Source organism: Rattus norvegicus, chromosome 3 (assembly GCF_021556685.1).
Source record: "Rattus norvegicus strain SHRSP/BbbUtx chromosome 3, alternate assembly SHRSP_T2T, whole genome shotgun sequence".
Lineage (NCBI taxonomy): Eukaryota > Metazoa > Chordata > Mammalia > Rodentia > Muridae > Rattus > Rattus norvegicus.
In genome coordinates, this window is record NC_141536.1 from 157,954,569 (window position 1) to 157,980,361 (window position 25,793).

At 46.3% G+C, this 25,793-nt stretch overlaps 2 long non-coding RNA genes across 2 annotated transcripts; one reads left to right on the forward strand and one right to left on the reverse strand.

The window, feature by feature from the left end:
* Positions 1-1,234: 1,234 nt before the first annotated feature.
* LOC102555272 (uncharacterized) lies at positions 1,235-6,944 on the forward strand. Its single transcript, XR_015683988.1, has 3 exons — positions 1,235-2,765; positions 4,666-4,844; positions 5,770-6,944. It is a non-coding gene; the product is annotated as an uncharacterized LOC102555272 (long non-coding RNA).
* Positions 6,945-11,966: 5,022 nt separating this feature from the next.
* On the reverse strand, positions 11,967-25,790 carry LOC102555336 (uncharacterized). The gene is made up of 4 exons (XR_015683989.1): positions 25,575-25,790; positions 22,634-22,739; positions 13,714-14,525; positions 11,967-13,423 (listed from the first exon to the last, which is right to left on the reverse strand). It is a non-coding gene; the product is annotated as an uncharacterized LOC102555336 (long non-coding RNA).
* Between the last annotated feature and the right edge of the window lie 3 nt (positions 25,791-25,793).

Genomic DNA, 25,793 nt, shown 5'->3' on the forward strand with positions numbered 1-25,793 from the left:
GGAGGCCTTGAAAAGCCTACAACACAGGGGAGGTGCTGGGCATTTCCTCAGAACATTTCCTCTCATCTCACCATGCTATCTTCCCTCTGCCCTCTCTGCATGATAGACATTTCCTGCTGGGACCCACCTACTCTGCATTTAGAATATTAAGGACCCAGGGTTCTTCCCTTCTCCCCTTCTCAGTGTCTCAGACTGATCAAAGCTTCCCAGGGTAGCTTTTCTCCAAGCGTTCAACAATCCCCATTCCTTGAAGGATATCTTGATGCTGCCCTCCCCCTCCTCCCACATGACCTGGTCATTACCTGCAGGAGAAGATGTAGGAGAAAACTGAAGTGAACCAGTCAGTGTAGGGAGAGCAACATAGAGCTGAGACGTGTGTGTGTGTGTGTGTGTGTGTGTGTGTGTGTGTGTGTGTTGTGTGAAAAAGCCAGGGCTCATGGGCTCTACTCCATAGGTCAGGTTTGCAAAGCTGTCATCTTCTGCATTTACCTCACAGATACCGCACAAGAGCAAAGCCTCCCTGCTCCCCTGGAGCACATCATCTTGTTGGGGATGTCTATAAAAACCCGATCAAGAATAGACAATCAATGAGATAATGTGAATGTTGGTCATGGCCCTGAAAGAGGATGCCGAGAGAATTTGTGAGGATAGAATGGAAGGGAATGGTCAGGGAAAATGGGTAGTGGAGGTGGACTCTGCATGGGCAAATAAACACATTGCAGGAATCCAAAGACCACGTGAAACACAGCTACTCAAGTGACAGCCAGAGAAAGCTACAGTCCCCAAACATTTATGCCACAGCAGGCACAGCTGTGACTTGCTTAAAGACAGAGTGGCAAGAGGGCTGAAAACATCCCAGTGACTTTATGGTGCCAGCACACACACACGTGTGTGTGTGTGTGTGTGTGTGTGTGTGTGTGTGTATGCACACATGCATAGATTGTGACTGCGTGTATACACATGTGTGCATGTGCGTGCACGTGCACATACGTGTTCATGTATGTGTGCACACATGTATAAATGTGTGACTGCACATGCATGCGTGTGTGTATGTGTGTGTCTGTGTGTGTCTGTGTGTGTATGTGTGTGTGTGAGCATGCACGAGTGCACAGAGGCAGTTTTGTTTTCCCAGGTCCTCATTCTCCTAATGTCTTCACACAGCTGTCTCACCTGAATGCCATTGGCTAAATGAGGAAGCAGCTTTGGATTCAGAGAAACAAAGGGGATGGTTGTCATAGCAACAGAGGCCACCAGGAACCATGGCAAGCATCTCCTCCTCCTGTTCTCCTGAATCACTCTCTCTCTCTGGGGAAGGCTCCAAGATCCCCCCTCAGCCATAGGAGGATCCTGCCAGTGGTCACGCCCTGTGGGGGGTGCTCCTCACACTCTGGGCTTCTTTACCAACCTTCCTACAGCTCAGGAAGACTATTCAGTCCTCGGTTACTGAGGACAGAAGACAGCAATGAGACAGCTTCACCGGTCCAGACCAGACACTCCTTTGGAAATATTTTGCCTTTCTTCCTTGCCTGTTACTGCCCCTGACAACCTCAGGGATGTAAAACATGCATCAGGGTGTAGCTGAGACATGGTGCTTGACTCTGTTTACCGGGAAAAATTTGTAGTGTTTTTCTCTGCACGCCGTCATAGGAGCCCAAAATTCTACCCCTGAGTACTCACTCTTCCTTCTCTTAGGAAGAGTGATTTTTTTTTGAAATATTCATCATGTTCTGATCAATTTGAACAGATCAGGGTATCTGTAAAAGACAATGCCTGACAGCAAATGAATTGAAGCTCTTTTAATTGGAATGAAGTTCCCTTGTGAGGGTTTAATTTTTTTATTGACATTTCCAGGAATCCATCCCAGATAATTCGAGACTTCCTTGTGAAATGACAGCCTCTCCTATCTTTTCAGACTAGAAATGATTCCTATTTTGGGGTGATATGAAAGTCTTTCTTAACTTAGACTGTTCCAGCCATCTTGAATGCTGTTCTGGAGTTCCATTACTCTCTGGCCCAGTGTTACTTATATATTCTCAGTCGTGTTTGGGACAGAAGGAAGAGGTTTCTGTTGAGTAAAGAATCCAGGGTCCACGGAATTGGGTTCTGACGCCAGCCGCACCCGCTCCCGTTTCTCATTGTCTGGGGATCTATCTTAGTCCGCCAGGGTCCTTAATGAGCTTCCGTGGGCTCCTCTGTAAACGGCACCTGGAGACCGTATCCTTTTCTTCAATCGTGGTGGTGATTGAGTGAGGGAATCCAAAGCTCCTACCTCTCTGATCAGGCATCACCTGTGTCACGCAATGATGGTGGGCAGGAGCCCATCCTACCTGCCCCACAGGATTAAAGATGTCTGGGAGCAGCGGTTAGTAACTCCTCATTCTCTCGCCCCACTCATGAGCTCGTGGCAACACCAGACATGGCTGACACTAAAAAGAATCTTCCGTGAAATTATATTAGCTTCATTAGTTCAAGCGATTTCTTTCTTCCTCAGTTGAGAGAAGAAAGGAGGAAAGAGAGAGCGGCGGGTAATTCAATCTTGGGACGCTTTAGCTAGGAAGGCTGGGTTCACTGCAGCTCAGAACTTGAAGGTCCAGGTTGATGAGATGGCTCAGAAGGCAGGAGCCTGTCCACCTGAGCTCACCCTTGCAACAGACTCCGGAAGGACACCCTCTGACCTCCACAGGCTGCCACACACACGCTAGAATAACTAAGGCAGGGAAACCTCAAGGTTCTGATGGATTTCTAAGAAGTGGCTCGATAATATGGTGAGTGGAGGCGGAGCTCTTTTCTCCCTCTTGCTCCCCTTAAGAAGATGCTGGACACCTCTCACAGGCTTACCTTGCTCTGAATCTGAAGGGCTGGTTCCCTAGCGTGTTCCTCAGTGTGGGTGCAAAGGGAAACAAATGTGTCTATCAGCAAAGCGGGGTGAGGTGCTGTTATTTGAATGTGGACTCTCCCCCACGGGTGCATGCATTTGAATACTCAACCCCCAACTGTTAGAGCTGTTTTAGAAGGTTGTAGAACCTGAAGGGGGAGGAAGAGGAGGAGGAATAGGAAGAGGAAGAGGAGGAGGGGGGAGGAGGGGGAGGGGGAGGGGGAGGAGGTTACCCAGAGGACATAGGAGAAAATTCTCAATGTGCTCTCCCTGTCTCCTCTCCACTTCCTGTCCATCTGCTTTCTGCCTCCTGACTACAGGTGCCTTGCTACCATCCAGATTCCTTCCCCACCAAGGTAAACTATAGTCCCTCAGACTGTGAGGTAGTCTCCTTTAAGAGGCCTCATGTCAGAGTGTTGGTCACAGCAATGAAAAAGAAAGGAGCTAAGGTAGAGGTGAGGAGAAGTCCTTGGTAACACTACCCCAGCCTCTGCAAATGTTATAGATTGTTAACTGCATAGTTTGAAGACCTGAAGCATTATCAGTCTCCCATCAACACTGACTGCTGGTAGGCGCTGTGGTCCCCAAGGAAGACAAGAAACTCACTAATGAAAGGCACTATCTATCAGCTTGTAGAAGCAGGGCAGCCGGTTCTTGTACACAGTGGCATGGCCCAGTATAGATGCTGTCTACTTCTCTGAGTGCTGCCCCAGGCCCCCGAACAATCTGAGATTGTCCCCTCTGCATCGGAGTGTTTGCAGGCTTGTAATGCTGCCACAGTAAATGAAAGATTCTTTCTTTTTTTTGTGGGAAGGGAGTGTAGTGTGTGGGTAGATTGTAATGGGGGTGGTGAGTTGGAAAGGAGACGTTAAGATATATATTGCCTGAATTTGTTTATATGTCATGATGATAATTTTTTGTATTAGTATTAAACAAATGTGTCATTTATGAGAAGGCAAAACCACATGAGCCAACATTTAAAAGATCAACAAGTTGGCCTAGTTATTCCATGGGCTTTCAATATGTCTGTAGAAGGCAGAGTCTGAGGCATGTTGCTCAGTGAGTTTGGGAGAAATGTACATCTGTACATGGGTAGCACTATATCCAAGCACAGAACAGGTACCTAAGGGCCAATTACAACCTTCCAGTGGGTTGGGGTGGGTCTGTGAGAGAGGAAGGGTCATTGTGTTTTTACCAGGTTATTTGAAGGGAAAAAGAAAATAAAAGGGAACACCCCAGAACTTGTGGCTCTCAGAGACTTAGCATCTGGTAGCTCTTCTAATCAGATAAAAATTCTATTCTGATGAGTGGCTTCATGGATGTCTGTTTGGACATTGGTAAAAATAGAGCCTGTAAGATGCCCTCTTCAAGGATTTGAACCTTTGGCCAAGCACAGTGTTTTCAAATGCACTTGGGTTGACTTGCATGTTTTCATCCATTTTTATTGCTGAGTACTATTCCATTTTAAGATCAAGCCATTGATATCTACTAGTGATGATAAGAACCTATGTTCTTTCCACGTGTGTGTGTGTGTGTGTGTGTGTGTGTGTGTGTGTGTGTGAATAAAGTCCCCAGGAATCTTCTTGTACAGTCGTTTTCTAAGTACATTTTAATTTCTTCAGCATAAAGATTAAGACACAGGGGTACTGAATCACAAGATAGGTGGGGCTTTAGTTTCTAAGAAACTTCTGGATGGATGTCTGTGGTGCATTTACATGTCAGGTAAGTGTGAAGAATCACTCAGTGGAGAGTCTTAGCAGCACTGTCTGCCCCAACATTAATTTTCACAGATCTGCACAGCACCTCTCTTCAGATGGCTTGAACCAGTTAGCCTGGTCCCTCAGCTTTGTTTCCATGTAGACATTTTCAAGTCTTCAGCGTTCCCAGCCTGAACATTTAAAACGCCCAGAGTTCCTGGGCCAGAAACTCGGAGCCATCAACAGGACACCACCACTTGGCACTGCTACATGTAAGACTTTGTTTCCGCCCCCAAGTGATTAATAATACTGTATTAAACTGCCATCTGGATACTACATACACAGGAGGCAAGTGATAACTGCGAATGGATTGTTTAGATGTTGCCACCATCTTTATAAGTCTCTGCACATAAAGTCAGAACTCAAATATTGTTGACTGTATGCATTTAGAGTAAGGGATACTCAGCCTGCACCCATGCATCTAGGATAAGGGATACTCAGCCTGTACCTATGCATTTAGTGTAAGGGATACTCAGCCTACATCCATGTTCTAAAGCACAGAGACTGTTGTGCCCAGGGATTAAGAAATTGCTCATGTCACACAGCTGGTTATAGACCCTGTGTGTGTACCTTGCTGTGTCCACATTTCCTGAGAAGATGTAGACAGGTCAATCAACCCAAAGAGGGCAGTGACAACAGACCAAAGAAAGGATTCTGCCTGAATCTGGTTTGGTGAACTAGAGGGTGTACTGGGGTTACCTACAGGAGTATGGGTGGCTCCAACACAGCTGACCACTGAAAGCCCACCCCAGCATGAGAGATGACTCACAAAATTGCAGTCCCCGAGGCTCCTGCTCAATTTGCAGGCAGCTCCACTTAAGAGTGTCCTCTCCCCAGGAATGGCGTCTTGTCATTTTCTGAACTTTCTAAGCCTATTAAGTCGTTTGAATTTTTTTCCTCAGTCTTGGAGAGAATGTGTCAATTCATGGGACTTGGCCCCACAACAGTAGCACTGGTGTGGTCCAGCCTATAGGTGTATTTGTTTGCACACCCGTTTTCTTCTCTGTTGGGCGCTTATCCAGGCAATGAGTGGTTTTAAAGTTGCAGTCAATGGAGAAACAAAGTAATCTTTGGATGCAGGGTGGTGCTGTCTTCAGAAAGGTCTCTGGTTTTACCTCCTGTGTATTTTCTTTACAGAAAACAGAACACTCTCCTCGTGGTTACTGTGAAGGAAGTTCACTGAGGACTTGCATATCTATATAGGGGAGAACTGACCAATGGTTTAAATCAGAGCCCCGTGGAGCCTGCAGGAACATGCTAACTAAAAAGGTATTGATGGATGACAGAGTCAGAAGGATTCGTTCCTCAGTTAATTTCTCTAAGCTTTGCTGGGCGTTTTCTCCTGGCGCCACAGGGTCAAATGCGCCTGCTTTCTCGCTTCGGATGCCAGTTGCTCAGTCCCAGCTGACTTTTAGAAAAGCAATACATAGCGTTGGAGAGACGTGCACCCGGAAGATTGCGTTATGGACTGCTCATCCGATATGGACTGCTCATCCGATATGCAAATTAGCTGGGCATCTCGCCTTCCTATTGGCTATAGCTGCCTATCCCGAGAGGGTCTGACTCCTCTGGACTTGCAGGAGACAATCCAGGTGAAGTAGCTAGCTGAGCTAACTCATTTTCCTGGGAAAGAATCATTTCCCCTTTGTATAAATAATGTAGAACTTCAGAGATAAAGTGTGTGAGGCTTGGAGAAGGTGAAACGGAGACTCCACAATCTATCGCACTTTCTCCCTGGCCCTAGTTCATTAGCGAAATCTAGTGACTTAAATTACCCAGCTAACCTCTTCCGCCACTGTTAGATTATAAATCGAGTAGGTGGCTACCACCGAAGGAGTTGTAGGGCTTTGAGGAAGGTTCTCATCAAGCTAAGAGGGGTAGAAAATTTCCTATTACCATGTCGTGCATAAATGGAAATGCTCAAAGCCTCACTTACAGCGCATTTCCTCCGTGCAATTCACTTGCTAAAATCAAAGAAACAAAATGGGAACAAATTCACCACTTTGCATAATGGAGGAACACACAAAAAAAGGAAAAAAATAGTAGGGACTCTGTTCAAACAAAGACCACAGGTAACCAGGTAACCAGAGAGAGACAGACAGTATCGTTCCAGCAAGGGAACTGAAGTATAGGTGCTTTGCTGTCTGTCTTTCTCCCTTTATTTTTGTCTGTCTCCATGACTTTATTTCGTGTGAAATTTTGAGAGATGAATTCCATTTTCTGTTAATTCAATTGTTGTCACGCTGCATTTCATCATGTGCCTCGGATCATCACAATGAGATGTTAGGTATAAATGAAGTGTTATTGAGTCTCTCTTAATAATGTGGTGTGCTTAATCCTGTCTGGATGGCCCAGGTAGCCAGAGAGGCCAGGCGCCTGGAATCTGCAAACTGCTGTGGAATGACCCAGGTTTAATTGCGAACAACCCGTAATTGTGAGCTGAGTACTTACTCGAGCTTCATGGTAGAAAGCATTGATTTAATATGCTGCTGGGATAGAAGAAGCCGGCATTTCTTTTTTAATAAAACATTTGGGCCAGGGAAGAGAAGGGACTTTGAGATTTAAAAGTAGCATCTTCTACTCCTAGAACCCTCACCCTTACCCGCACCCCAGTACACTCTTATACGTGCTGTCCCTTGTGTGTTCTGTTAGGTAAAGCCACCAAGGTCAGTGGGACAATGGGTGAGAGAGAAAAACCTTTGAGGAAATTGGATTTGGTCAACTATTGAGAGGGCATTTGTATAGATACTAATTTGAGGGCACCTGTAACCACTGCAGTGTGGGGAAGAGATCTAAACTGTCCCACACTTGGATGCTGGCGAAATCACAGCCCAAGGAGGAAAACACGTGGAGAACGTGCCAAAAACATTCCCACCCACTCTGAGGGATTATTCTTTTTTTCAGATGTGCTTTTTTCTAAGCAGACAAAACAAAGTAATTGCTATTTATTTAAAATATTCTTTTAAAGACTTTATTATTATTATTATTATTGTTGTTGTTGTTGTTGTTGTTGTTGTTGTTGTGTGTATTGTACATGCGCGCGCACATGTACAGGAGAATCACAACATTCACGGTGCATGTGGGAAGTCCGAGGACATCTTGGAGAAGCCAGCTCTCTCCTCCTTCACGCGCTTCTCAGGTCCCAGGGATGGAACTTGGGTCTTCAGACTTGGCCTCAAGTGATTTTCCCACGGATCCATCTCATAAGCCAACTACATTCATTTTAGGAGCTGCATTTTAGATCGCATATTGATTGCTCACAGTGGGCCCTCGGAAACTGAATGCCCCTCAGAGTCTCAGCCCCCTTCCTTTTCTCCAGAGACAGCGCAGCATCTTGTGTGGTTTCTAGGCACACCCACATCTAGAACGGAGCAAACTCGGTTTGTAGGTTTGTATGGGAACCTTCACTGAGGTGGGTGGTCCTCTGTCAGGTCACTTTCTGACCAGCCAGCTGGGTGCGAATGCAGATCCACCACCAGGGGCGCAGTCTCATTGGCAGGTATTGATCTGCGCTCCAGGGCGGGTTCTGAAGAGGATGCCTTTGAAGCTCCCCCACTGCTGCTCTGCTTCCCCAGTCTCTGGTCCCCCCCACCCCCCGCATTCGTCTTGATCTCTGTGTTCCCAACACCGAGGTAGGTCATTTCAGGTGACTTAGAAGTGAGATACCATCGGGAAGGATTTGGAAATAAAGTCTTTGTCGTGTCACATTAAGGCGGCCCTATCAAGTGGCGGTTTATCAAGAGCCACCTCACAAGGTTTTAATGAGCACGCTGCCTCTTCTTGTACACTACTAATTAATCCCATTTTTTTCACACTGCTCTGACTGCTCAAGAAACCCACATTGTTTTATACTCGGTAGCAAAGCGGCTCTCACTGATTAAATCTCCTTGCCTGCGATGGAGCTTGACAACTGAATTATACCTTGCTCAAAATAATAATGGGTATCAGCTAATAAATACGGTTTAACACACACAAAACTATGCAGCCAAAATCACACCACAAAATAGCGGTTTGACTTATAGGCTCAGCAGTGTTTCATTAAACATCTGTATTATAATTCACCGGTTTCCCAACTGAGGTAATAACCTAATTGATGAGAAGAAAGACAAGCTTTATTTACCCACCCAATTGCTTGCGTCTTGACTCACGCTCTCCCCCCACCCCACCCCCGGTGTTATTGTGAAAATAATAAACATGCAATGTTCTTTTTATAGAAGTCTAATTTGGGTCCCCTTCTCTCTCTGTTGGGAAGTCAGCACCACTGCCACCGCGCGCGTGTATCCGACAAGTTCTTGATCTTTTGTCATGGAGGCATTTTGGTTGGGTGGATGAGGCTGTGGCTAACAGAGATGAGACCAGGCTTCTGAGAGCTCTGATGGAACTGGGGGAAGGTTCACTGCCCTCTTCACCAAGGGGGAAATTCTTTACTAATGTAACCCCCAACCTCTTTTGATGTTCTAAATTAATTCTAACAGAGCTGATGACATAGGTACCCTCATTTTCACCAGGTCCCCATCTCAGTGGTACCTCAGACGTTGTGTAGAAGTAGCAATGGGGGGAAGTAGAAAGACACCCCCCATCTCCACCATTTCTTTCTTTGCATAAGGTGGGTGTTTTCTAGGTATGGTGGTGTGCACCTGCAATCCCACACTTGAAAGGCTGAGGCAGGAGGATTATCCCAGTTTGAGACTATAAGGCAAGTACCATAAAGCCAGAACTATGCAGCAAGACCTTCTCAACAAACAACTAAGAAGGTGTATGTTTACTGGAGACCGAAGTCGGAAGTGGTGAAGTTTGTTGACCCTGTAGCTTGAACTCGTGTGCCTGTTGATACCAGGTATTTACTAAATAAACCTTCCAAAGATAATCTTTGAATCTTATGACTCAACAGTAGCTCTTCTTTGAGGTGAAGAAGACTGGCTTTTGTCTTTCTTGACTTTCCTGCTCTCATAAATAACTCACTAGAGGACCTGTTCTTGTAATTGCCTATTTCACTCTTGGTTTCTGCCTCTGCCCTTCAGCCTTGAACTAAGCAAGGACGAGCAGTTTATTGAGAACACAGCTTGTCTCAAGAACTCTTCTAAGCCTCGAGGAGACCAGACAGCCGAGAAGGAAAGACCCACTCTCTAGAGCTTCCTTTGTGATGGGGGAGGCAGAGGAATCCCATTAGGAGGAAAATGGTAATGTCTGTGGCAGACAGACTGGGCGGGGTTGCCGGTTGGGGGGCGGTGCAGGAGGTGGACCCAAACCTCAGCTGAGCTACCTCTCCTGTGTGGTTATTCTTTGTGCACTCACAGGAGACCAGTGAAGTCAGCTCAATACTACAATATTGGCTGTGAAGAGGGGTTCTTTCAAAACCTGCCTCGAACATCACTTCCTTCTTGGCTCTGCCTTCCCAACTCCTTACACATGCGCCATGCTCCTCCCAATGACATCACTTCCTCCATTGCTCTGCCATCCCAACTCCTTTACACATGTGCCATGCTCCTCCCAGTGACATCACTTCCTCCTTTGCTCTGCCTTCCCAACTCCTTTACACATGCGCCACGCTCCTCCCAATGACATCACTTCCTCCCTTGCTCAGCCTTCCCAACTCCTGTACACTGGTGCGCCGTGCTCTTCTCAGTGGTCATCGGCCTCTTTCCCCTGATCATGGTGACATTCCTAAGTGGAGAGCCAGCTGATCTTGCTTATATGGAGAACGGAGTGGTTTTTACACCATCTGCATTTCTTGGCTCCTGCACAAACCCTGACTCCTTCCACTTGTCTGAGTTAGCAATGTAGCGAGATGGCGAGCCATACCGCTGCTTAAGTCACTCCAGTATTTTCCCAGCCTGAGCGCTCATGTCATCCCCTTTGAAAAAAATCTAGCAAAGCCAATTTTTACCTTCCTTCATTTCTGATGAGTCCGGTGTAGCAGAGACCCCATATTGAGACCTCAGTCAGGCTGTTGCAGAGTCCCTAAGACTGTCCCATCTTCCCTCTTAATTTCCTCTGTCATTCTGCCTTGCTGCCCCCATCTCCTCATGGGCATTGTCTGTTTCTTTCTATGATGGTTTGGAAGAGAATGGCCCTCTACACTTACATGTGTGAATACTTGGTCCCCAGTTGGTGGAACGGTTTGGGAAGGATCAGGAGGTGTGGCCTTGTTGGAAGAGGTGGGCTTTGAGGTTTGAAATGTCCATACTCTTCCCCCAATTTCCCTCCCTCCCTCCCACCTTCCCTCCTTCTTTCTCCCTTCCTCTCTTCCCCCACCTCAGGTAAATCAAATGTGAGCTCTCAGCTACTGCTCCTGCACTATGCTTGCCTGACTGCTGCCATGCTTCCTACCATGACAGTCATGGATTCTACCATCCTCTGTAACCATGAGCTCTAAATTAAATGTTTTCTTTTATAAGTTGCCTTGGTCATGATGTTCTTCAATAGAGAAGCAACTAAGACACTTTCTATTCCTCCAACATTTAAGTTGGCCAAGAGTTCACAATGACATGCTGTGTTTTAGAAGGATTTCAAACTCTACTGTCCTGTCTGTTTCTTCTCCATGATTCTTCATAAGTAAAGTGCTACTTAGTACATCTTTCTCTAGTACAGGAGCTTTGGGCTCCATTGATCATTACAATAAGACAAATGTACCTAATTTATATTTGAATGTTTGCCTGTTCTGCACATGCGTGTAACACTGTGGATTGCGTTCTCCTCTTTCATCCTCTCTCACTTCCTCTTCTCTTGTGCTCATCCCCTTCTATCTCCAAATCAATGTCCTCCTTCTTCCGTGTCTTTTCCTGATGCAGGTCTGACTCAGTTTGCCATCTGGTGCATCCATGATGGGAGCAGACACAACACATTCAGAAATCAACATTTCCTCCCTGTCACTGTCTTTCTACCATACTTCTGTGATGTTCCTTGGTGCTTGGAAGAAAAAGCATAAATGTCCTTTTTAGGGCTGAGCATTCAACCACCACTTATTCTCAACACTTTGATCTAGTATGAGTCTCTGAATGTCATCAAGTTTCTGTAGGGCACAAAGAGGAGCATACAGAATACAAGATGACCGACTTCCCTATGGGAAGTCTAGATTGCATCTCAGGAGAGCACCCTCAATTCTGATATCAGGGACAAATCCATTCCATTTAATGATGAAACAAGAACCCTTCACTGCCACTGTCTAGATTCCGCAATTCATGTTTTTACCACAGGTGTTGCTGTGTTTTGTGTGTCTGGAACCTTCTTTCAATGGCATTACAATATTGCTTTTATCCTTATGACACAGCGATTGTGTGTGACTACAGACAGTATCATCGTTTGTGAGATGCTCAAATCAATTAACATTAGCATTCTGGCTCCTTAAACATTTATTGTTTGCGTTAGGAACTTTTTGACCACTGTGTTCTAGGTCTTTATAAAACATGCAATGAATTCTTCTTAGCCACAGTTACCTTACCATGAAAGAGAACTCCAGAATCCATTCTTCCTATTTGACTGCATTTGGTCATCTGCTACAACTTAAAACTAGGATAATTCCCAAGGGACCATGTGTGAAAGGCTTGGCCAGGGCCATCAGCCTCTGGTGTCTGTATGAGACAGGGCTCAGCAGAATGTAGATAGACAATTAGGGGTGTGCCCTTGAAAGGGGTAGTGGGACCTGACTCCGCCTCTTTTCCTTTTTACTTTCTTGTACTCATGAGTGGCTAATTAACCAGGTTCCTTAAAGTAACAGAACCATAGAATGAACATATACTGAAAATACGTTTATTAGACTGGCTGACAGGATACCGCCCAGGTAGGCCAACAATGGTTGTGCCACAACAGAAAAGAAAAACTATCCAGTACTTGCTCAGTGCACAGGTCTGGTGTCTCAGCTTTCCACATCTTATTCTAGAGCCCAGGAGGGTTCCTGAAGAGCTGCTGGCCTTCATTCTACCCTGAAATCCTGAAGAAATTGGATCTAGTATTGGCTGCAGCAACGGAATAAACAGACTGGCTAGCAAGAGCGAGAAGAAGCAGATGAAAAGCAAACTTTTCTTCTCCCATTGTCCTTCGACGTGGGCTGCCAGCAGAGGGTATGAGCTGGATTTGGGATGGGTCTTTTGCTTCAGATAATCTGATTTAAGAGCATCCTTCACAGCTGTGCCCAGAGTCTTGGTCTCGAGCGGGTTCCAGAGGCAGTTAATCTGACACTCGAGAGTGGCTCTCACAGCAGTGGACTCCTCTATGACTCCCCAGACGACATGGCCAGCTGACCACAGGGGAGAACTCTGAGATCGCAAGTGAAGATGACCTGACCTTTCCCCAGGAAAGTTAATGGCATCAAGTTCAGCAGGCAAAAACGAAATAACCAGAGCTGAGCCTGCCCTCAACAAATGAGGCCTTGATGCCAAGAGTACACATGGGATGAAGATTTGGACTTCCGTACATGGCTTCGTTCTCACCAACCACATGAAGTATAATCCACCTATTCATTGAGTGATATGATAAGGTCATTAGTGAGACTAAAGGTGATTTTTGCAAAACTCATCGCTTTGATCATCTACCTTTCTACACATTTAGGGAATAAATTAATCTGTACTCATGTCTGGGATTTATATTTAGAGAACGGATTTACACCTACGAAGGAATTTGAAGTGGCTGTTAAAGACATGCGACAATTGAATCTCGAAGTAATGGAGGCCAGGGGTCATTTTGTCCAGCCCTCTGCCTCCAAGGAGTGCCATTTGTCTTTGATTGCTCAAGACTGGAGAACTGTACTCATTAATCTGAAAATACACATATTATATTTCCGTCGCTGTGAACCCTGGAAGAAAAAAAAAAAAGAGCGTGTTCACCTAAATTTGCACTTAACCAAGTCAAAGACGTTAGAGAAATATGTGACAACATTTGATGAACTTCGGGGAGGCTGCGGTGAGCTCCCCTTTTCCCCGCGGATATTCTACTCATTTTTCAATTTAGGCATTCAAGTTATCTGCGCACTTAAGAAATCTGGCTTAGAAGTCTTAAAGGCAGCTGAGCTTTCTGAACACCCCCTCCCCCACCACCAAGGTAGCGGGACCTGTTAAAAGCTGCCTCAAAGTGTAAAAGAACTACCTTGAGATCATCCGAGTCACTCATTTGCACCGTTGTCTTCTTTGATCGCACAACGTCGCGCGGTGTTGAGGGAAGAAAGGTACTGTTTCATTGTTCAGACTTTCTTCCTTGAGTTTCGTTCATTGATTATAATTATGATGTGCGAAGTGATGAGTCCGTACCGAACAGCCAGGCAGGAAGCTGATTTATTGCTTGGGAAGCTTTACGCCGAGAAGACGGCGCCGACAACAGGTTGCTGAGTGTCAGGATGCAGTCGAGGAGATGCTCAGGGGGTGCGGGCCTTTTGCTTTGCCATGTGGGCTGCCCCCTGAGTGACGGGGTTGGTCGAGGCGTGCTGACTCTCGCGGGTACATGTGAAAGGCTCCACGCTTACACTTGCTCTTTTGGCTTAAGCACCAAGGGTGACTTTTAGAATTTGTGAACTGTGAGAGGGCTGAATCGAGGTCTGGGGAGCCATGATGGAGGTCAGTGATGAAGACGCTAAATCTACCCACCATCCCAATTCCATTAAATACAGTGGCGTGATCGTTTGTTTTATCTTGGGAAGTATTGTCTGCCGGGCGCCTGTACGGACAGTGGGAGACAGCCCAGCCAATAGAATTTCTTTATTTTTTTTCTTGCCAAAACTTCCTGGCTTTTAGTTCGTGGGTGGATGTCCGTATTCTAATCACAGAATGTGACAGGGAATTCTGGGTGGGGTGGGAAGCCTTTGCAGGGACCAGAAAGAGTGCAGGTCTCCGACTCAGATGCAACCTTTGTACGTCATCAAAGCTTGTCTGATAATATTTCCCACCAGCCTCCTCTACGTGAATCTGAAAAGAATACAAAGAACTCCCATTCATTGGCTGTAGGATGGCTCAGAGGAGTCCCTGATGCTCTTCAGAGGATCTGAGTTCGGTTCCCAGTAGCAACACCAAGTGGTTTAACACTGCCTCTAACTAACCCAGGGGACTGATGCCATCTTATGACCTCCATAGGCGCCTGCCCTAAGATACACATAGCCCCACAGAGACACACACAAACACACAATTTAAAAAGTGAAATAGACCCCTTCTTTTGGTCGAGCATTTTTCTATTTTTGTGTTTTCATGGGATTCCTATAGTATCAACACAGGTGTCTCTGTGTCTCTCTGAGGCTCCTGTGTGTTTTCCACTGTTTGTTTATTTTGTCTTATTCTGGTTTTGATTTCTCTTATTTTATTATTATTCTTTAGATGCCCTTCTGTTTTCTTATAAGAGACAGAAAGGGTGTGGATTCTGATGGGAGGGGAGGTGGGGGAAGATCTCAGAGGAGTTAGGGGAGGGGAACTGTAATCAGAATACATCGTATGAAAAAAATCTATTTCTAATAAAGAAAACTAGAGAAAAAGACCTTCATCCGTATCATTTGGCAACAAGGCAAAAACACAGACGTTTGGATTCATCATCCAGTAGACTTGCCCTTGTGTGGTGGCCTGTGACCCCAGTGGGGAGTGTTCGCTGAACTTGTCGGTTCTTCCCCCGTATTCCGTCCCTACTAACGTCCATCTCATAACATGTTAATCATGAAGTCTTATTCCAAAACACACCACAGAAGAGAACACTCTTCTCTCCATGCCCATGGCTGCGGCTAGCACTTACCTTCAGAGGATGGCAGCCACCCTTCCCTTCTGGTAATCTACATGAGGCACAGAATGGTGAAAACAATGATGTCTTCCTGCCTCTTATCCAAATCAAAGGTAGACCAGGCCAGTCCTGGCTTTAGCACACCCCTACCATCTTTCTTTTTCAATTACAGTAAAATCCAAAGCCCTGTCTGTGACATCCAAGCCCCCCACCCCAATGTCCAGTTCCTGTCCCTCATTCTCTAAGCTCTTCCTGCTTTGAAGAATTTACATGTGTAGACACTTTGACTGACCTGTCTTTCCAGCGCTTCTCCACACTTGCTTTGAGCCTCTTCGGAGACCCATTTTCCGTTCTATCAATACAAAATCCCTCTCCTCCTAGACTCCCATCCCATGCATCTGACCACATTCCCAGACCTCAGCCATTGAAAGCCTGGATCTCCTGTTGTCCTGCTAATCTTCCCTTCTCCCAGGGCTGGGGTGAGGCCTGTTATATGGGAGGATCTCTAACAAGAAGTAAATGTGTATCTAGTAACTGCCATCCTGGGTCTATCTGGAGCACGGTGGTCTAGTTATGGGTAGGAGAAAGTGTCTCTTTGGAAGACTTATATATGAGATGGCCTGTCCTCAGTGGATGGGGCTGTTTTAGAAGGTTTTACAATGTTTAGGAAGTGGGATACAGCTGGAGAGAGTAGTCGTTAGAAGTGAGGAGGATACTTGACAGTCTTCCAACCCTGTCTCTTCTTGCTCTCTACCTTTGAAGAACTTCCTCCTCTTGCCACATACTCCTGCTACTTGCTCCTCACCACCTGCCCTTGCCATTTGCCCCACCACCTGCCCCACTACCTGTCCCTGCCACCTGCCCCACCACCTGCCCTGCCACCTGCCCCTGCCACCTCCCCCAGTCATCATGGATTTCTACCTCTGTATCAGTGGAGCCAGGGACTCATTCTGAAAATTTTACAAGTGTGAGTGGAAAGTAACTCATTGTCTCTTTCTGCCGTTTCCCTCCAGGGCTGATCATAACGATTAATAATGTAAATATTGTCAAAGTATTACAGGAATGTTCAACACTTGAATCTGATTCTAGACCCTGTCATTTTTTTGTTTAAACTTTCTGGCATAGATGACAAGGAGCCACCAATTCTGCTCACATCTCTTTTTAGGAGGCAGAGTCTAGTGTTCATCCAAATTAACTCTGGGCTTTGCCGTGGTGCTTCCTTTGCCTAATGGACTAGCACTGTCCACCGTGGCCAGTCGTGCAGACTGCACTCGGTACAGTCCATGATGTCACCCCCTCTGGGATTCCATCCTGGGACCGTGATGCTGTAAAGAAGCCAATGTGGCTGAACCTGGAGAACCAGACATGGGCAGACAGATGAACAAAGCCAAGCTGAGCCCTGCAGCACACCTGCTCATCTGATGCAGCTGGATGGAGGAACCTGAAGTAAAGCCACAGAGAAACACTAAGAGCGTACCACTGGATCTTGGAACTGTTACACTGTCACTCAGCTTAGGGATGGTGCATGGGAGACTACATGAGATCCACTTAGCACGAGGAACATCTTTAGTCCACACAAGCTATTCTTCAAGTCTCTGAAACTGACTGGTAACATTTTCTTAAGAATCTGAGTGTTCTTTCTGCTCTCATGTGCCCAGGTAATCTAATGTCATTTGCATACCATATCTGGGGTTGATCCAGTCAGATGCAGAAGAAGGGAGACTCTGGGACAATTAAATTTGTTTAATGATTCCTTCTTGAGGTAAGTAAAGTGGAAAGGCACAGTGAGAAAGAGGTTTAAATACAGGTCATGGCAGGCGTCATGGCAGGTGTCAAGGTAGGTGTCAAGGCAGGTGTCATGGCAGGTGTCATGGCAGGTGTCAAGGTAGGTGTCATGGCAGGTGTCATGACAGGTGTCATGGCAGGTGTCATGGCTGGTGTCATGGCAGGTATCAAGGCAAGTGTCATAGCAGGTGTTAAAGCAGGTGTCAAGGCAGGTGTTAAGGCAGGTGTCATGGCAGGTGTCAGGGCAGGTGTCATGGTAGGTGTCATGGCAGGTGTCAAGGTAGGTGTCAAGGCAGGTGTCATGGCAGGTGTCAAGGCAGGTGTCATGGCAGGTGTCAAGGCAGGTGTCATGGCAGGTGTCAAGGAAGGTGTCATGGCAGGTGTCAAGGCAGGTGTCAAGGCAGATGTCATGGCAGTTGTCAAGGCAGGTGTCAAGGCAGGTGTCATGGCATGTGTCATGACAGGTGTCATGGCAGTTATTATGACAGCTGTCATAGTATGTACCTTTAATCCCAGCTGAGGCAGGGATATCTGTGCTAGTTCTAGGCCAGTCAAGGCTACATAATGAGTCCCATCTCAAAACAAAAATACAAATCAAATACTTCGATGACTTCCGATTAAGTACTCATGCAAAGTCTGCAGCCATGCCAGCTGACTGCACGCATCCCCTTAATGATTGACATTGTCTCTATCTTTTAGAGAACACTAGAGCTCACAAGGTAATTTGAAGTTTCCATTAGTTCTTTGTACATTATCTCCTAGCTAGGATGTGAGTGGAGAGATGGTCTAGGCTGACACTGTGTCTACTCAGATAGCCCCTATCCTAAAACTGGTCCACTGAGAGGACAGATAACCAATACAGAGAGGGACTGCTTCAGGGTCAGTGACCGTGGCATCGATTTCCAATAAAATGGAACCCCAAAGATAGGAAGTTCAGGCCAGATTGCCAAGAGGGTCTTGGAGTCTTTCAAGGAGGGATCAAGCACTCAGGCTCTTAATGACCTATGGTATGGATTCAGAATTCACTTTGAACTTGGGAGTGTTCGGCACATCCTGTGCTTCAGCCACACAACAGCTTGGTGAGCAACCGTTGTGATCCCATGATCAGATGAAGAGAGCCAGGCCTGCAAAAGCTACATTTCCTGCTTGATGCACACTGTCAGTTTTTGGCACTCTTCGGTTGTAAGACACTGGTGATCTGAATCCAGCCTTGCGGAGAAGTCTTGCACTGAAATATTCTCACCTGAGTGGAGAGGGCTGCAGGTGTGTGTGTGTGTGTGTGTGTGTGTGTGTGTGTGTGCGCGCGCGCGTGCACGCATGCGTGATTAAGTGTCTAGAACTTCAAATCACGGAGGATTCTGTAGAGATGCAATAGTATTTCTAGTGCAGTGGAGGAGTTGATGCTTAAACAGCAGACATTTAGATGATGGGGACTCTGAGAATGTGGGGTGCCTGGCACTGGACACTTGTTCTCATTGTTCTTTCACCCCTAGCTTCCGTTCATCTTGAAATAGCAATAGGTTTGCTCTCTTAAGAACCACAATCTTCTTTCTTAGAGCCATTGGCCTGGCCAATAAGAGCCTTCAACCTTCTAAGATATGGTGATGAGTTCAAAGGCAGGTGTCTTGTTCTGTTTTTTTGCAGTTGCGAGAAGAAAAGAAACTCGCGGTGTGATTGGAGAGCAGAGACGCACAGGTCTAAATTGAAACCACCCATGTCTACCAAGGTCTTCTCGGGATGGAATCTGCAAATAATTTCCAAGGCTCGCTATTGGCTGGGACGGTCAGACAAAGCATCACCGGACCTTTCCTTCCCAGCTGCCCACGGGGCTGCAACTCACACAAGGACGTGGCTTTACCTCGTTGCTTTCTGCCACCCGTATGATCTACTTTCTCCTGTGAGCTGTAATAAACCTATCTTTCAATCAAAGAATGCCGCGACTATGCCTAAATCATCACCCTTGAAAACAAAGGGAAAAATTGGGGAGAAAACCCCTCCCTCTTCCTCACTAAGGCATGTTGGAGAAGTCAGAAACTTCCATTCTTCTTCCGCAACCCCATTGGATGGAGCCTAGTTACATGGTTACACCAAGGCCCAAGGAACCCTGGGAGGTGTAGTCCTTAATTAATGACCCTGTGCTAAAAAAATATTGACTAGTGCTGTTGAGGAAGGGGAGATATCCTGCTGAATCTGTGATCCCATATGTGGAGGAAGCTACTGCACGTTCCCATTCGTTTGCTCCCAAACTCCTCTTGGTTTTGGGTTTCCACGGTTCCTTGGGCAGCCAAATGGGTGCTCTTCCACCTGGCCTGTGCTGCAATTCCGCTCAGCAACGGGCATTTCAAACGCAGAGCCAGGGTTTCCAGAGCTTCCAGAGCGGGTTGAGGCAGAACTCTAGTGTGATCACGCACACTCGGGTCCAAAGTCCTTCCAGAGCAGAAGGCTACCTCTCTGCAACTCAGGGGCCAACTCCCGCTCTGTGTTCGCTTCTGCCTTGTTTCATAATTTTATTTTTTTAAAAAAGGAAACTCTTTTCCTCTCATGCAGGAAAATCTAATTATGCAGTGACAGCAGTTGGCTGACTTGGGCACAACACAACATGTCAATTTTCAGTTGCTTACACGGGCTCGCAGAAACTGTTAGGGATTGTTTTGAAATCTGGCATACACTTCAGTCATGTTAATGCCTACAACTGTGCCAAACTTGATGAAGTTTGGCTCCTTCATACTCCAGGGAAGGTGGGGGATTGGGAAAGGCAAGCCTTTTTTTTTTCCTGGCAGTGACATCATCTCCCCCTCCCCCATCATGAACAGTGTCCTCAAAAGCCGAGAAAATAACTTTGTATTCACAAGACTGTGTGACAAAATGACTTCAAGAGACCAGAGCCACACTGCAAAACGACTGAGGAAATACAGATGGCTTCATGCTCCCCCCCCTCCTTCTAACAGATTTGTGCCAGATGTGTGAATATTGATAATTTCTCTGGGGCTCATCTCAAGGCACAATATAGATTTCTGTTTGATGGGGGGGGGGGGATGAGAGACGGCATATCTGTCCCAGAGATGGTATTTACAGGAAATGTTTGCCTCTCCTCTCAAATCTGTCAAAGTAAAGCCAGAAAACCCCAAATTTCCAAACGAGCCTCTGATTCACCCTTTGTTCTGGACCTAGGTTTTATCTCTCCAGTAATTGACAGGCTGGAAAATTCATCAGGAAGTCACGTGGTCCGACTCTTAAAATGGCTCCTCTCCAGTGACAGAAGGGACCCGGCCATCAACTTGGAGAAGGAAGGACAGAGGCTCTCAGGAAGGCATCTCAGAGGTGTGTCCGAAGTATTCTCCATACACATTTCATAATAAAAGATTTTATTTAAAATGAACATTTCTGGCTTCAAGGGAATGCATCGAACAGCAAACCTACTATTTCCAAAGGATTTCTTCCCCTTCCCTCCTTTCCTCCTCCTTCTCCTCTCCCTCCTCCTTCCCCTCTCTCTCCATCTCTCTCCCTCGTTCTTTGAGACAGGGTCTCACATACCTCAAGCCCATCCCCGCTCCCTAAGCAGCCGAGAAGAGCTGCTCCTCTCCGGTCTTTTGTCTCACTCTCCCTGGTTCTTCTCTACCGGGTCTGCACCCATTTTTAACACGTGATTTCTGGAAACTAGGAAATCTCAGTGAAGTTCAGTTCCTTAATTCAACTTTCATGTTTTTCAACATCAGAGGGAATCGTTGAAAAGAGTTAAAAAGAAACAGGAAGACTTAACATTTCTTGAGCGGTTCAGCTTTGATCAAATAATTATGTTTGAAGTCAACTTTAAAACCAGTATAAAATGTTTATACCTGGCTTCCTGTGTGAAATGTTTCAAGTGGCTCTAAATAGAGGGAGACATACTACGCTGGAGGAAATAAAGTAGAGAGGAAAGAGGGGTGAGTGGGAAAAATGTACAACCTGGATTAAAAAAAAAGTGATGGATGGGTTTGGAGGTGTTTCTCGGTGGGGAGAACTTGCTTAGCATACAGGAAGCCCTGGGTTTGAGCTTCAGTGTGGCATCAACTAATGACAGTGGTGACACTTGTGATCTCAGCACTGGGAGGTGGAGGCCTGAGGATCAGAAGTTCAAAGTCTTTCTTGGATACATAGTGAGTTTCAAACCGGCTTGGGCTACATGAGGCCTTGTTTGAAAAATGAAAGGCAAGAAAAGGAAAGGAAAGGAAAGGAAAGGAAAGGAAAGGAAAGGAAAGGAAAGGAAAGAAAAGGAAAAGGAAAGGAGAGGAGGAAAGGAGAGGAGGAAAGGAGGCCTGCTTCTGCTCAGGACTTTGGGCATGCCTGTTTGTTATAGTTGAAAGGTAAACTTGTTTTTGAGTTTTGTGGCAGCCATTATAAAAATGGAGACACATTCCATTATGTCAGAAAAAAGAGCACCAGCCTCTATGGGAGATACCGTTTATTCCTAACTTTAGAGTGTAATTTTGATTTTAGGTAAAGGTGGTGTTGTCCCCTGAAAGCATCTGGGAATGGCTGGAGATGTGTCTGGTGGTGGAAAATGATGAGAATGGACAGGTTATTGGTGTTGTCGAGAGGTCCGGCATGTGGTTCAGCAGGCCAATGAGCATGAGATGGACCCTCACCATCATTAATGTAATGTAATATAATGTCATTTACATTACAACATGTAAACGTCTGGTCCAAATGTCAGTCAGGGTTCTCCAACCTGCGTTTCATATGGCGGTTCTGTTGCAGCCCAGACTTTTCCCACAGTATAAGGCCCCACAGTGAAGTGAGTTCATTCATGTTCTCATGCCTCCACATATCCACTGTATTAACCTCTCAAGTCTCAGCTCCCTGGTGACAATTATGTAAATCCTATGGGATTAGCAGGCACAGTGTTGGATGAACATGTTGCATCGTTCTTAGCACAAACTAAAAGTTAAGATCCTTCTGCAGGGAAGAGAGGTATCATTTCCCAGAGATGGTGTGCTTGTATTTCGAGGGGGCTGTAGGATGTGGCTGCATTGTAAGATTTTTTAACCTGTGGTAAAGATGTAAGAAAATCCAGAAAAGAGATAGATAAATGGATGGGTAAATAGATAGATGGATGGATGGGAAAGTGGATAGTGGATGGATGGATGGGTGGATGAATGGGTGGATGGATGGATGGATGATGGATGGATGTGTGGGTGGATGGATGATGGATGGATGTGTGGGTGGATGGATGATGGATGGATAAGTAGATATATGGATGGGCAGGTGGGTGGATGGATGAATAGATGGATGGGTGGGTAGATGGATAGATGGATGGATGGGCATGACAGATGGATAAATGGGTGGGTAGATAGATTGATGGATGGGTGGGTAGGTAGATAGATGATAGATACATACACATATAATATATACACACATACATACATAATACATACACACACATACATACACACACGTACATAATACATACACATACATACATACATACATACATACATGCTACGTACATACATTATAAATAGATGATGGACAGACAAACTGTCAGACTGACCTTCCATTAGTAGCAGCAATGTGGCAGCTTGGAGCGAGGCTCTTAAAGAGGGTGTCAGAGCGCTTCACATGCAGAAGTTGGATGAGCCCCGTGCCGTGTTCTCCAGCTGTCAGAGAAGCAGATGACAGACAGACGCCTGGAATACTTACCGCCTGATGCCTTGTCAGTGGTCCAGGTGTTTCTACGGTCTCTGAGAGATTTGCTGTCTAATGAGCAGCACAGAGCCGTGCCGTCCTCCGTCTTTGGGAAAGATGTTTAGTGCATGGTCACAGCCAGCACTAAACATTTAAAGGGGTGCTCTAAGGCAACGAAAAGCAAGCAAGCAGACAGAGCGGGGGTCCCGAGGACTTAGGAGAGAGAGTGTTCGGCTGTAACCTCGTTGTGGATGGCTCTCTGCTCGGAGTGTTGTAACGTGCTGAGATCGGTATGTGATATCACGGCTTAACTGGGTAGATGTGCAAGTTTAGACGTGCAAAGCAGGCAGGTGATGCTTGCACAGTCGGTGCACAACCTGGCTTTTACTCTAGAGAGCAGTGCAGCATCCCAGAGCTGCCCCAGGGCTCCACCAGTCCACATTCAGCTGCCTTGGTTTTCAATGAGCAAATGAGAGAAGAGAGAGGAGGCGCGTGGCCTTCACAAAACCTCTCCCTGGACGTGATTGTGTTGTGTATGCTTCGATGTCACTGGTCAGTGGTGTCTCCTGGCTTTTCCCAGATGCGAGGCTAGGGAAGTGAGCTCTACCGGCCGGGAGCTGCTTCGTGCAAACACTGGCATGGCCTTGCTAAACACCTTCTGCAGAAAGCACTACCATTCTGAAAGCAGAGATAAAATATCCATGCCTCGAGACTGTCTGCAAGATCTAGCTTAGACCCCTTTCTCTTCAGCAGTAGGAAAAATGGAAGAAAAAAAAAAAACGGGGGAAAAGACAGAGAAGCGACAGGCCTGATAGACTGGTAACACTCTAAAAAGGCCATTATTCAAATATTTATGGATCCGTGTAGCTAATGGATTCAAATTTACAATGCTGCAGTTGTCAACAAGATAATTTTGCAAAAAAAAAAAAAAAATCCCATTAAAGCCCGAGCAGTTCGGTCCCGTCTAACCCCGGGGCCTCTCTTCTCCCCGTAAATGCACAGCTGTTCTCGGTGAAAATGGAACACCCACTCTCGGGGCATTCTGTGGAGAGCCATGCAGCGTGGCACGCCGGGCCCTAAGCTGTGCTTCCGGGAGAGGAATTTGGCTCGTGGTGAGCTGCCCAGGATGAGCTAGGGGCATCTGTTTTATCCAAAGGCGTCCTGGGGATGCTGCAGATACCTCCGAACAAGATGTTATTTTTAATCCAACTTAGGCTTTCAAGATAAGCAGCCAGGTATGGTGACTCACACCACTAACCCCCAGCAACTCAGGATGCTGAAGCAAGAAAAACTGCTCTGCGTGTTCGAACCCAGTCTGGGAGAGTGTGAGGATCAGTTTTGAAGTAAGAAGGCAGCAAAAGAAAACATTGACTCGTAAGTCACTGTGTAGGATGTCTCACGACCCTGAAACTACTTGGGTGCTACCCTCTTAAAAATGGCGGCTGACCGCACCATGCGTGGTGGTCATGAAACCGCCGATAAAATTAAACGATCTCTGTGGAAGAATACTTTGTAGAGTGTAGTAAAGCAAGCAGGGTTGCTAACATTTCATATCTGGCTTAAATTAAATCTGTAGAATCGATGAAATTCAATAAGATGGTTCTTTGTAAACATGTTATTTCGGGGCAAAAAGAAAAAGAAAAAAGGCAATACGCGTCAGAGACTCCGTAGTGCAATATTCTGATGGTTTCCAGAAACAAGGAAAACTATGAAGAACAGCTTGTTTGGAGGATAGACAATAAAACCTGCAAACCTGGATGCTCTGTGTTTCCGGGTCTTTAGAGATGTTCCCCTAGCGTGCTCTGCAGACGGCATCCTTAGAACAAAGGGCGCAGCCCCCTGCGGCACCGTGGACTAAGCTGATGTGGGGAGATACCCTTCTGTAAATACCCGTGAGTGAACCCTGAGGGCTGGACACGTGGCTTAGATTCCGTGTGCCTGGGTGCAGTTTCATATCCTAAATACCTCCCTAAGGCTTGGTGGAAGCTCCCAGGACCTGGGGCTTAGTGGAAACCAGGAAGCTGGGTCACTGCGCTGGGCTCTTGAAGGAGCTACTGCGATCTTCCCTGTCTCTGCTCCACGGCTGCATGGTTTTCTTCTGTCACCCCGTCCCCACCCTTATGTTCTGCGCAACTCAGACCCCAAAACAGTGGGACTGAGCGATGCTTCTAGAACAAATAGTCAAAGTAACACTTGCCCTCTCAGGTCCTCTCTCACAGGTATGGAAATCTTGGTGACCATCAGGTTCCAGATAGATTATTTCTACTCCTTCCATGTTCAGTACTAAACAAACCAAAAACAACAGCAACCCCACCCCAAAAAACAAACAAAAAAACCAACAACGAATTTGCAACACATATTTCCTTCCAGAAGACAAAGGGCAAAGAGAACTCCTAGGTAGCAACGCTGTAGTGAGACGCCTGATGCCTAATTAAGGGATAAATGTCAGGTGTTGTGGGTCTAAAAGAACCTGACGGGATATCTTGCCATCAATGGAATGTTATCTACAAGGAATTTTTATAATTTTATCATTATGTCAAATGATAGGGAAAAACAAAATGTAGCTAAGTTTGAGCAGAGTCGCACCGATGTGAAAGGCTGCAGAGACAGGGTTCGGGAGTGTGTCTGGCTACTTAGGTGGGTTCAGATGCATGACGGCGTTCCCATAGTTCCCCGGTACTGAGTTAGCCTAGAGATGCTGGTAAGCTGTGGCTGTTGAGGGCAGAGCTTGGCTTCAAAGCAGAATGACACAGCAGCGAGCGGCACACGTGACCTCTGCCCTTCCCAGCACAGTTGCATCCGCTTACCAAGAAATTCCCCAAACATACTTCCCAGGCAGCTTTAAGTCAGATATCGCAAGCCCCACAGAAACGAACGGTTCCAAGAATAAGCACCGAGGCTGGGATGGGTGGGAGTCCCATCTTCCTGTGTGTCAACTATGGCCTTGGGGGCTCATTGCTCTCCTGTTCTCTCACTCTAACGCTAAGACCACGTGATCTTCTTATAACGTTCACCTGAGGGATGGA